The following is an 11,051-nucleotide window of genomic DNA, read 5'->3' on the forward strand; positions in this document are numbered from 1 at the left end:
TGAGTGAGAAGATCATATATTTTTCAGTGGATCATCATCTCAACCTCAACACGATGTTGAATATGAAAGGGTGAATTAAAGTTCACACTTGAATTTCTGTAATTTAGAAAAAAGCATCTTGTGTAATTAACATAATTAAAATTAGCATTTATGCGTCAACAGTTCAGTTTCATTCAAGTCACAAAGCATAATTTATTTACAGAGACTTTATAATTAATTTTATTTGTTTTTTCTGGACATTTAAACTGTCTTCTAGTTTTAATTTATCATTGTTTTACTACAAAATATTACTTGAAAATGGTCTCAAAATAACAATATTATTGTTTTATCACAACAACATCTGGGACAATTTATCATCCAACAAAATTTGTTATTGTGATTTATTTATTATTTGGACTTTGTGACATTTAGACCAATAAAAAAGGAATAAATAATGGAGAAGAGGAAATAATTATGCATGGTTTTCATTTTTCTTTCCAAATAAAAATAAGAAAAAGAAGTGGAAAAAGAGGGTCGACCTCAACAATTTTGGCCTAAATTTCCAGATTTTAATAAATATTGCAAACCATGCATCATTTTTCATCCAATTCTCGATCCGTCATGAAATTAAAATAAAACGCAAAACTGTGAGTGGTGCAAATACGATCACACAGGATTCAGCTGTTGTGTGAAACTCAGGAGGCAGGAATCGCTGTTAAAGTCGTGACCTGAATCTGAAGCAAACCCATCCGGTGAATTTACCGTGGCCTTACCAACGAGGTTAAAATGTTGGAAGTTGGATAATATCAGGTGTATTTTATCATGTTAGAGAAAAAGGAAACCATTTTGCAACATGTGCATCGTCCGTGCATCAGATCGGCTTAATCCTCATCACTCTTTGTAAATGTTCTCTCTGCTGTTCAAACCTAACATTTCAGCTGCAACACAAAACTCTTAATTCCACTATCAAGTTGCATAATCCGCTAACAGTCGGGCTGCTTTGCTCCGTAAAGCTCCGCGGAGGAGAAAAATCTGAGAACGCCTCAGAAAGTTGTTACATAAGTATTTGGACTCACACTGGCTTATTTCACATCCCTCCTCTGTCAAATAAGGGTTTTCCCAAGAAAGAGGGTTACCATCTGCAAAGATCATGAGATTTGCTACAAGATGGTAAGTGAGAAAAAGCAGCTCCTTCTTTCATGGCAGAAGGTGTGAAAATGTGATCATCTTTATACATTGATGATAAAATGATGACTAAAACCAGGCGATTGTTGGCAATCTGAACTTGATGTTTTGTGATTTAGATTTGTTTATTCACCACGACGCCTCAGGTGCTTGATTGGATGATCCCGAGCGTTTCTTTGCAATAAGCAAATACACCCTGGTCTATTTTGTATACAATCATAAATGTCAATTTAAAATTTCAAAGAAATACACATTTAAAGAGCCTCAGTGAAAACGGGTTTATTATTCTTAACTTTTTGGTGCAAAAAACTGATTGAAGATGGATTTATTCATTGCATGTTTATGTCTGTTTGTATAAGGTTGAGATGGAACCGCACCTGAAGGTATGCGCCCTTTATTAACCAACACAAAAACGACACAATCAAAACCTGCCAGATTACTTCATTACCCGGTGGAAATAACTCAGAAATAGTCCAAACATTTTTCTTTCTTTTCTTCTTATGGACAGAGATGAAAAGCCCATGTTTGACAAGTTTTGCTTTTGCATTTTGCACGTAGGTTTGTGAGGCATTTCTATCCGAAAGAAAAGGATGTGAAACTTCACAAATGGGTAAAAACATGGAAAAAAACCTTAATAAAACCTTACAGCAGGAAGTATAGTGGCCATCGTAAGAAAGACTTCCAATATTCAGTTATGAGGCAGAAACTGATCAGTACATTATTGCGATGGAACGCAAGAGAAAAGAAAATCCTCGATGCACTGAACCGCCTCGTGTTTCCAGCTGAGGATGATCATCTCAGCTCATATTTCCACTTCCAGTAACAAACCACACAGGCTAGAATTTGGTCAACCGTATGGTCAGTAAATTAATACCAATATTAATTATATACCGAAACAGACACATGATCAATAACAGATATTTGACGGAATATTCAATAATTTCAACAAACTCCAATCCAGAACCGCACAGGAAAGGATTTAGGTCATCAAGGCTAAGCATAGTTAGTTGCATCGACCAACTCAGTCGCTCTGTGGTTGCCTAGCAACAATCAGGCTGTTGCTAGGTAACCACCGTGCTTAAAAACAACAAACAATGTAGTGGAGTAAAAACCATGGATGGAACAGAAAGGCTCTCGCCACCAGTTTAAGATATTTAAAACAAAAAACTGATAAATAATTATTGATATCAAACTGATTGTGTTCCAGCCGTATCGTCCAGCATCCACTCCTTTCCATGTTTGCTTTTCCTCGGCATCAAACGTCTCATGAACCTAAGAGTATTTTAGTGGCAGAAACATCAATACTGTATAATCAGGTTGATGGGGAGCCATAATTTTCCTATCAACCTGAAGTGAGCTGGAAAAGGCTTATTTCCATGTTGTGGAGCCTTAGAGCCTAAAATATGATTAATATTATCCATCAAGTTCAACAGCAATGTCAGAGGTTCAGTCACGACAGGTAAGTTATCATCTGTAAGAAGCCATCATTCATATTTTCCTCCTTCAGCATCTTTGATGATAATTTACCTTTTTATATTCCAAATCTTTTGTGGTGTTCAGCAATACCTCTAAATTATCCCAGAGTGAAAACTCAGTTTGGTATTTTTCCCCCTTTGACCAATTCTTTGGCACAGGGTTCAGGATGTCAATCATCTCCAGTGCTTAATATTTTCATGTCTTCTTAAATTTGCTCTCAAGGACGAATTCATTCAAAGCCATTTTTACTTCATTTCATATTCTATTAGCAACACATTTCATCTCCACGTCCTTAAAACGCTCTGTGTCAGTCCAATTCTCCGGACAGGCAAGTAGTTTTGACAAATCATGGGGGGAAGTACTCAAACACAAATCTCACATATAATACAAATTTAACAGTATATACCAGAGAAAATGGCATCCATCCATCCATCCATTTTCTTCCGCTTATCCGGGGTCGGGTATTGGGGGCAGCAGCTTCAGAAGGGAGGCCCAGACTTCCCTTTCCCCAGCCACTTCTTCCAGCTCCTGCGGGGGAACCCCAAGGCGTTCCCAGGCCAGCCGAGAGACATAGTCCTTCCAGCGTGTCCTGGGTCTTCCCCGGGGCCTCCTCCCAGTGGGACGTGCCCAGAAAACCTCACCAGGGAGGCGTCCAGGAAGCATCCTGACCAGAAGCCCGAGCCACCTCAACTGGCTCCTCTCGACGTGGAGGAGCAGCGGCTCTACTCTGAGTCCCTCCCGGATGACCGAGCTTCTCACCCTATCTCTAAGGGAGAGCCCAGCCACCCTGCGGAGGAAACCCATTTCGGCCGCTTGTATCCGTGATCTCGTTCTTTCTGTCATGACCCAAAGCTCATGACCATAGATGAGGGTGGGAACGTAGATCGACCGGTAAATCGAGAGCTTCGCTTTTTGACTCAGCTCTCTCTTCACCACGACGGACCGGTACAGCGCCTGCTTTACGGCAGATGCTGCCCCAATCCGCCTGTCGATCTCCCGCTCCCTTCTTCCCTCATTCGTCAACAAGATCCCCAGATACTTAAACTCCTCCACTTGGGGCAGGACGACCCCCCTGACCCGGAGAAGGCACTCTACCCTTTTCCGGCTGAAGACCATGGCCTCGGATTTGGAGGCACTGAGCCTCATCCCGGCCGCTTCACAACATCCCAACAAAAGATAATTAAAAATTGGTGCAGAGCAAAGCTAATAGGTCACTTAAACTCATGAGCTAAAATGAACTAAGAAGCTAAAGCTTGCTAACCTTAAGTTACCCTTTAGATTAGGACTAGCATCTTAACTTTAACAGAGGGGAAAAAACATATAAACACTAAAAATAGGTAAAAGGGTAAAACAAGCGATGATACTGAAACTGAATGATTGTTAGAAGGAGGGTTGGAATTAGGGGTGGGATTATTGTTTGAGTGAGGGTTGGAAAAACATTTGGGATTAGGGTTTGAAAGAGGGTTGGGATTAAGGTCTTAATTAGTTTTAATATGTGTAAAATAATTTTTTATGAAATCTGTAAAAGGTATGAAAAATTTTAAATAAGCAGAAGTCCTTGAAGGATATGACTCAATTTTTAACTTTTACCAGCATCTCTAACTGGAAGTGCAGAAAATGTTTTGAAGATTTTTCATATATGTCATCAATTAAGACATATTTTTTAATCACCGTGATAAGACATCATTAGAGAGTTGGACTTTTGACAGTAAATTCTCTTCTATAATTGCAAGTATCCACATATGATTAAGATCCATATCTTCTTTTGACATTTAAATTGCTTCCCTGGCTTTGGTCATTAATACACACTTATACTTACTTTTAATTAAAACGGATTGTGTCATTTAGTTAAATGGCTCTCGATCTGGCTTGGGTTGCATCTGATTTTAGCCGTTAAGTTATTAGAGTCCTCGTAACCTAGAAGGTCTCTGCACATATACAAACTCTTGCACCTGGCAAACTGATGCAGAGGAAATCCTCTCCTTTATGAATCAAGTTTTTAAGTTCTTACACTCATGGAGTGCTGCTTCCTTGGGGCTAAAAGAGAAGAGCCATCTGGCTTGTTATTCGTGCAAAATCTGAAATACAGCATCTGTTTTGGTGTGAGGCTACATTAGCGCACATGACATGGGGAGAAAAAACATATGTTAATGCAAAAACAAACAAATTGATGTAAATTATGTTGTCATCCACAATGTTGTAGTGTAAAAGGCCAGGTGGGCTTCATAAACGGCTTTCCATCGTTTATGAAAACGTTTCAGAATCTGAAAAATTCATGTCATAATTTGTGATCAGTCTCTTTGGTGTCAGAGAATCAGAGTGAGGTACATAGGGATGTGTTGTCAGTCATTTTATTGAACAACACCAGTCAACCTGTGTGTTTCTACTGTAAGAATAACGTCGTGTTACAAGAAAGATCACAGAGTGGAAAAACTTTCTCTGTAAAAACACCAGCAGTTTGTCTCACTGGTTCCCAACAAACCTGCAAACAACTTGATGCTTTGCCTGCATTAATGGTGCTAAATTCAGACTAAATATCAAGACAAAGAGCTATTTATGGAGCAACATTGGAGTCATAAAGTTTTTTCAAAAGAAACTGAAAATAATTGATTTTTTTCTGTTTCAAATCTTTTGTGTTTGTTTCCCATCTTTTTTTCACTTTCAAACCTTCTTCAAACACATTTTTCAGTTTCAACTCTTTCTTTTTGAGAAAAAAAAACAATGAAAACTTTAAAAAAGCTTGGTAGCAATAAAAAGACGCCATAAGATTAAAGAATGTAAAAATGTTTTAACATACCATTTTAATTACAATTAACATAAAAAATCTCAAATATTTACTCCTTTTGCCAAATGATTTGATGTTTTGAGAAATATATCAAGCTGAAGAGTTATGTATGGAGCTAAATTGGGGCCATAAATTTTGTTCAAAAGAAAAAAATTGTTAAAACTGCAAAAAATTATTTTATTTTTTTTTTCATTTTGCAAACTTTTTTTTCTTGTTTTTTTTAATTTTTTTAAAGACTTTAGTGAAAAACCAAAACCTTTTGCCATGACATTTTAATTACAACTGACATAAAAAAAACTGAACCTATATTTAAATCTGCCAAAAATATGAATAATTTAGGTATTTATTATAGCTGCTTTCAGGAAAATATTCTTGCATAGTTGTATTCTTTTTTTATAAGCCACATTTTGTATGTTTAAAAATGATAACCATACAAATGATGACTTACCTTTCATATATTCCACATAAATCTTCATAAAGTCTTGTGAATGGCCATTCATTCTCTCAACCAGGTAGAAACGGTCATCTGCTGCTAGTTAACAACACTAGCAGCAGATGACTGCTGTAATTTCATAAAAAGGAACTTTCTGCTCCGAGGTTCAAGTCTTAGGAAGGCGTTAGATGATAATTATCAGCTGCTGCCAAGCCGTAGAGCCTGCTGCTTCCTCTCAGGTGGATTATATAGTTTGGATTTATCTTTTCCAGTTCATGGTGTCGTAGATAACATTTCCCCTGAGGCGGATGCTGCTGCTTTGCTGAGGCCACATAGAGCCCAGTGATGATGGTTCAAAGATAATTGATACAGTGTGCGCTAACGTTGCTTTATCTCGATTCGACCAACTACATCATCTGTGTTAACCTTATCTTTTCAGTGAGAAGTTGCTATCTGATTTCTTTATTGCTTCTGATATGGTATATTAAACCAAAATAAATGTGAGTTGACAAATCGTGCTAGCAGACCAGCAGCTGGTTGGCAGCGACGGAGTTCGAAGTGATCACCACACGAACCTTTCTGTCCGTATTTTAGGAGCAGATGGAGGAAGCAGATGATCTGATGAGCAGCTCTCCTGTCATGTGACTGTTTTTAAAAAACGCTTGCAGAAGGAGTAGCCGTTTGGTTGGTAGAGGCGCGCAGAGTGTTTTGGATAAAGTGGAATCTGCACTCTAAAAATGGAGATGTTTTTAGGTAACAAGAAAAATAAAGAAGTGATTAGAAATGGCTCCAACCTGGGTGCTGTAGCAAATTTCCGCGGCTTCCATAAAAAGAATGAAGCGGTTGTGAGTCAGCTGCAGAGATGTTGGGTAAAGTTATTAGAGGAACATTTTGTTTGAAGCGAAGGCCAGCAGGAGGGGGAGGAGTAGGAGGAGGAACACGGGAATCAAAACGGGTTGTTTTCCTTTTTTTCCTGCCAATCAGAAAAACCTTCCAGGAGATAAAACAATACACATCAAGGTTTCCCTTCTCTCCCCACAAAGTCTGCAGGTCTGAAAGTTTGACCTTTTTTCTGCCGTCTTACTCTTTGTTCATTTCAGACTTTCACTAATAAACCTCTGTTATCTGTCCTGCAAATTACCGTGTTGACTTCAAAGTCCCAGGAACGTCGCAAATCGTGCTTTTGTTGTCTTCCAAGAGACGTCGGATGAAGATGATATCTCGGTTGCTTTGTTTACAGGAGTGTCTTGATGAATCTTAAATCAGTTTGTTTTCATTTTTAGTTAAACATCTTCTTCCTGGGGTCTATCTGTGCGAGTATTGTGGGCTGTTTGGACTCGGGTCAACTGGGAACCTAAACGTCATGCATTATGCATGAGGTCGGCTCACAGGCAGACAACAGCGCTGTCTGTGCTGCCGCGGCTCAGCCACACTGATTTGCAGAGATCATAGGCACAAGCGGAGGATAAGACAGATACAGGAGGAGGGAGGCGGACGGAGACGGGGGAAACACGAGAAGATAAAAGGCACACATCGGGAAATATCTGAAGCACAGGTTCATTCAACTTGTAAGAAAGAAGAAACCCTTTTTTCGCTCTACAAAGCTGGTACCCATGAATATCTCTAATTCTGTCTTTTAATAACTTTTTGAGTTACCTGCTTTTTGTTAAGATTTCAAAACTAAAAATACATTTTACTGTCAGAAACCTGGTCAGGGTGCATATGTGTGCCTTGACTGAGATGCTACAACATAAAAATATTTGTGGAAACAAGAGATTCAATCATTTAAAGTGAATTCTCTTGTGTGTATCATAATTTTTTTTTACATTACATTTTCTTTATTGCAAATACACAAAATTTTACCAGTTATTTCTGGTCTCGTTTCTAGTGCACTTGAAATTAGACAAACATAACTTAAAAGTAAATTGTCAATAAAATATAGGAGCTTGTTTTATGTCAATAATTCCTTAATGTTGATGAAAAAGTAGCTACTAGTTCCACTGGCGGATAAATTTACTTTTAACAAGAAATTTCCTCATGTTATAAGTGAAATAATCTGCCAATGGAACTAGAACTGGGTTGCTAGGTGACAGCCTGGGCATGACTGGGGTTGCTCGGTGACAGGCTGGGGTTGCTAGGTGACAGGCTGGGCTTGGCTGGGGTTGCTAGGTGACAGCCTGGGCTTGACTGGGGTTGCTAGGTGACAGGCTGGGCTTGGCTGGGGTTGGTAGGTGACAGGCTGGGGTTGCTAGGTGACAGGCTGGGCTTGGCTGGGGTTGCTAGGTGACAGCCTGGGCTTGACTGGGGTTGCTAGGTGACAGGCTGGGCTTGGCTGGGGTTGGTAGGTGAGAGCCTGGGCATCACTGGGGTTGCTAGGTGACAGGCTGGGCTTGGCTGGGGTTGCTAGGTGACAGGCTAGCCTTGGCTGAGGTTGCTAGGTGACAGGCTGGGGTTGGTAGGTGAGAGCCTGGGCATGACTGGGGTTGCTAAGTGACAGGCTGGGCTTGGCTGGGGTTGCTAGGCAACAAATGGAACTCGGAATTTTCCATCAATATTAAGGGATTATTGACTTTAAAAATATTTCTGTCTAATTTTAAGTGTATTGAGATATTTGCAGTAGAAGCCAAACCAAAACTACTTGGTAAGACTTTGTGTTTTTGCAGTGCTTCTGCTTATTTCCAATTTACTGTCTCAGAAAAAAACTAGTTTTAAATTACTTAAATGATCTTTAAGCCAAATTAATTTTCTCTAATTCAATAAGACCAACGCACTTAACACTAAAATTAGTGTTCAAGGTCAGCTTTTCTGAGAACAATGCTCTGCTTTCACTCAAAGGATCTTGGGTCCAATGGAAGATCTGCTCACAAAAGCTAGGAAGAAAAGTTTCAGAAATTAGACAGTACAGAACCACATTCATGAGGTCAGACACTGATGTTGGACAATCTTTCATCCTTGGATTGAATTCAGGACTCTGAATAAGTTATTCCACAGTAAACTTTCTCATTTTTGTTTTGTGGACGTTTTTGGATGCAGTTTGTCAGTCATGTAGCTCTGTACGCCTTGTGGCTAAGCTAATCTGAAAGTCGTATGAAGTTTAAAGTCTGTGCAGAAAATTGACGACCTTCATGTACCATGATCCTCAGCTTTTTCTGACCCGGCTCTATGATTTTATGTAAATTTGGTGACAGAGTTCCTGTTATTTTTAGTCACATCTCATTATTCTCATAAAATTATGTCTATCATGCTTAGTTGCTGAATTTTTACGATTTAAGTAAAAAAAAAAAAAAACAATCAGTCAGCATCAAGTTTTACTACGGATACTTCAGGGTCACAAATTGTCAACTGAGCTAAATTTCTATCGAAGCACTTTGCAGCAAAAGTCAAAGAAATCCATTTATGGTGTTGGTCCAATGTGGGAGCAGAACTTTATAACCTTGACACAAACATTAAGCTTCCATCTGGCTTTATAAAGTACTTTCAGCTCCAACTACTGCAGTCTGACAGACCTGCAATAAAATGTACTTTTATTACACTTTTTATAGAAAATGTTCACGATTTTATAGGCAGCCTAGTCTAAAAGTGCAGCTATTTGCTCGGCTAGATGGCGAATCATGGCAAGTTCTCTTTAGTAGCATCGGTGAACTGATACTTAAAGACAGATGAGGAGAGGAAGAGGATAAAGAAATTATTTTATGAAATTAAAAACCTCAAGAGGAAACTATATTGCTTTCTTTTCCCGTTTTTCACATCACAAACAGAAACTTTAATGTACTTTATGCAATAAATCAACTCAAAGTTGCAATGTGTTTCTGTTTTCAGGTGATTTATTGAAAATGTTTTATTTTGGGGTATTAGAGTTAAGGAGGATTAATGGATTAACTTTTCAGATCTTATTTTCCTTCCACCTCACAAACGACTGTTTTGGTTTTGAAAACAAAAAAATTAATTATGAGAATAAGGTCAAAATTATACAGGAATAAAGTTTAAATAAAATCAGAATAAAGTCAAGATTACAAGAACAAAATCATAATGTTATGATTTATTGTCTTATTTCGACTTTATTCTTGTAAATAACATTGTTCTAATTATTTTTGACTATTTTCATACCACTTTTGTGTTATCCCAACTTTATTCTCATATTTTGACTATTCATGTGACTTTTTCTTGTATTATTTCCTCTTTATTCTTGTGCAACTTTATTCTCATAAAACTACAACCTTATTCTTGTATTACTTTATTTTTGTAATACTGCAACATTCTACTTTATTCTCATTTTTTTCACTTTATTGGCCTTTTTTCATTGTTTTGACGACGACTATATTTCAACTATATTCTTGTAAAACTTAATACTACCACTTTAGTATTTTTGACTTATTCTTGCAATAATATTACTATTAATTTGACTAGAAAGTCGTATGAATATACAACTTTGTTTCATAATATTTCGACTTAGACTTTATTCTTTTATTTTTATTATTTATTATTTATTCTCGTACTTTGACTTTATTCTTGTATTATTTCCACTTTATTATTGTACAACTTTGTTTTTGTAATATTCTTATGATAGTTTCTCATAGTTTTAAGAAATTCTTGTAATTTTATGTGTTTTATTCTCTTATCGTTGCACTTATACTCCAACATTTACAGTTGGAAAAGCAGATAAAACCCCATTGTGGTTAAAACCTAAAGGTGTGAATACTTTTGCAATGCATTGTGGGTGGAGAGGAGCAAGCAAAGAGGGAGAGGGCGCTGGACAGATCTGCCATCTGGACCTGTGAGCCGACAGCTTGACATGTTCCAAGAACAGCAAACATGGAGCAAACGATCGGAGCGCGGCTCCCTCCTGCGAGCCGCAACACGGAACACAGGGAGCGTAATTAGAGGGGCCCGCCACGAGTGTCACCGTGAACAGACCGGTCGAACAGAGATCAATGCTCTGCTCTCTCAATTAATGAGGCTAATGCGGATTTGACAGCCTCTTCATGGGAGATCTGCGTGGAAAACCCGAGGAGGGAGAGAGAGAGAGAGACTCATGAAACTCAGAACAGAAACGTGCGAATCTTTGACACACAAAAGGATCAATGGAGGTTTTTAATTTGACCAATTACTATTGCTCACCAGTAAAGTCATCATTTTAATTATAAAACATACTGTTGAAAGTGAACAGAGAGAATACCGCAACAAATCCAGATG

This window comes from Poecilia mexicana, unplaced genomic scaffold, assembly GCF_051168715.1.
Source record: "Poecilia mexicana isolate PSO_F unplaced genomic scaffold, ASM5116871v1 scaffold_12, whole genome shotgun sequence".
NCBI classification, from domain to species: Eukaryota; Metazoa; Chordata; class Actinopteri; order Cyprinodontiformes; family Poeciliidae; genus Poecilia; species Poecilia mexicana.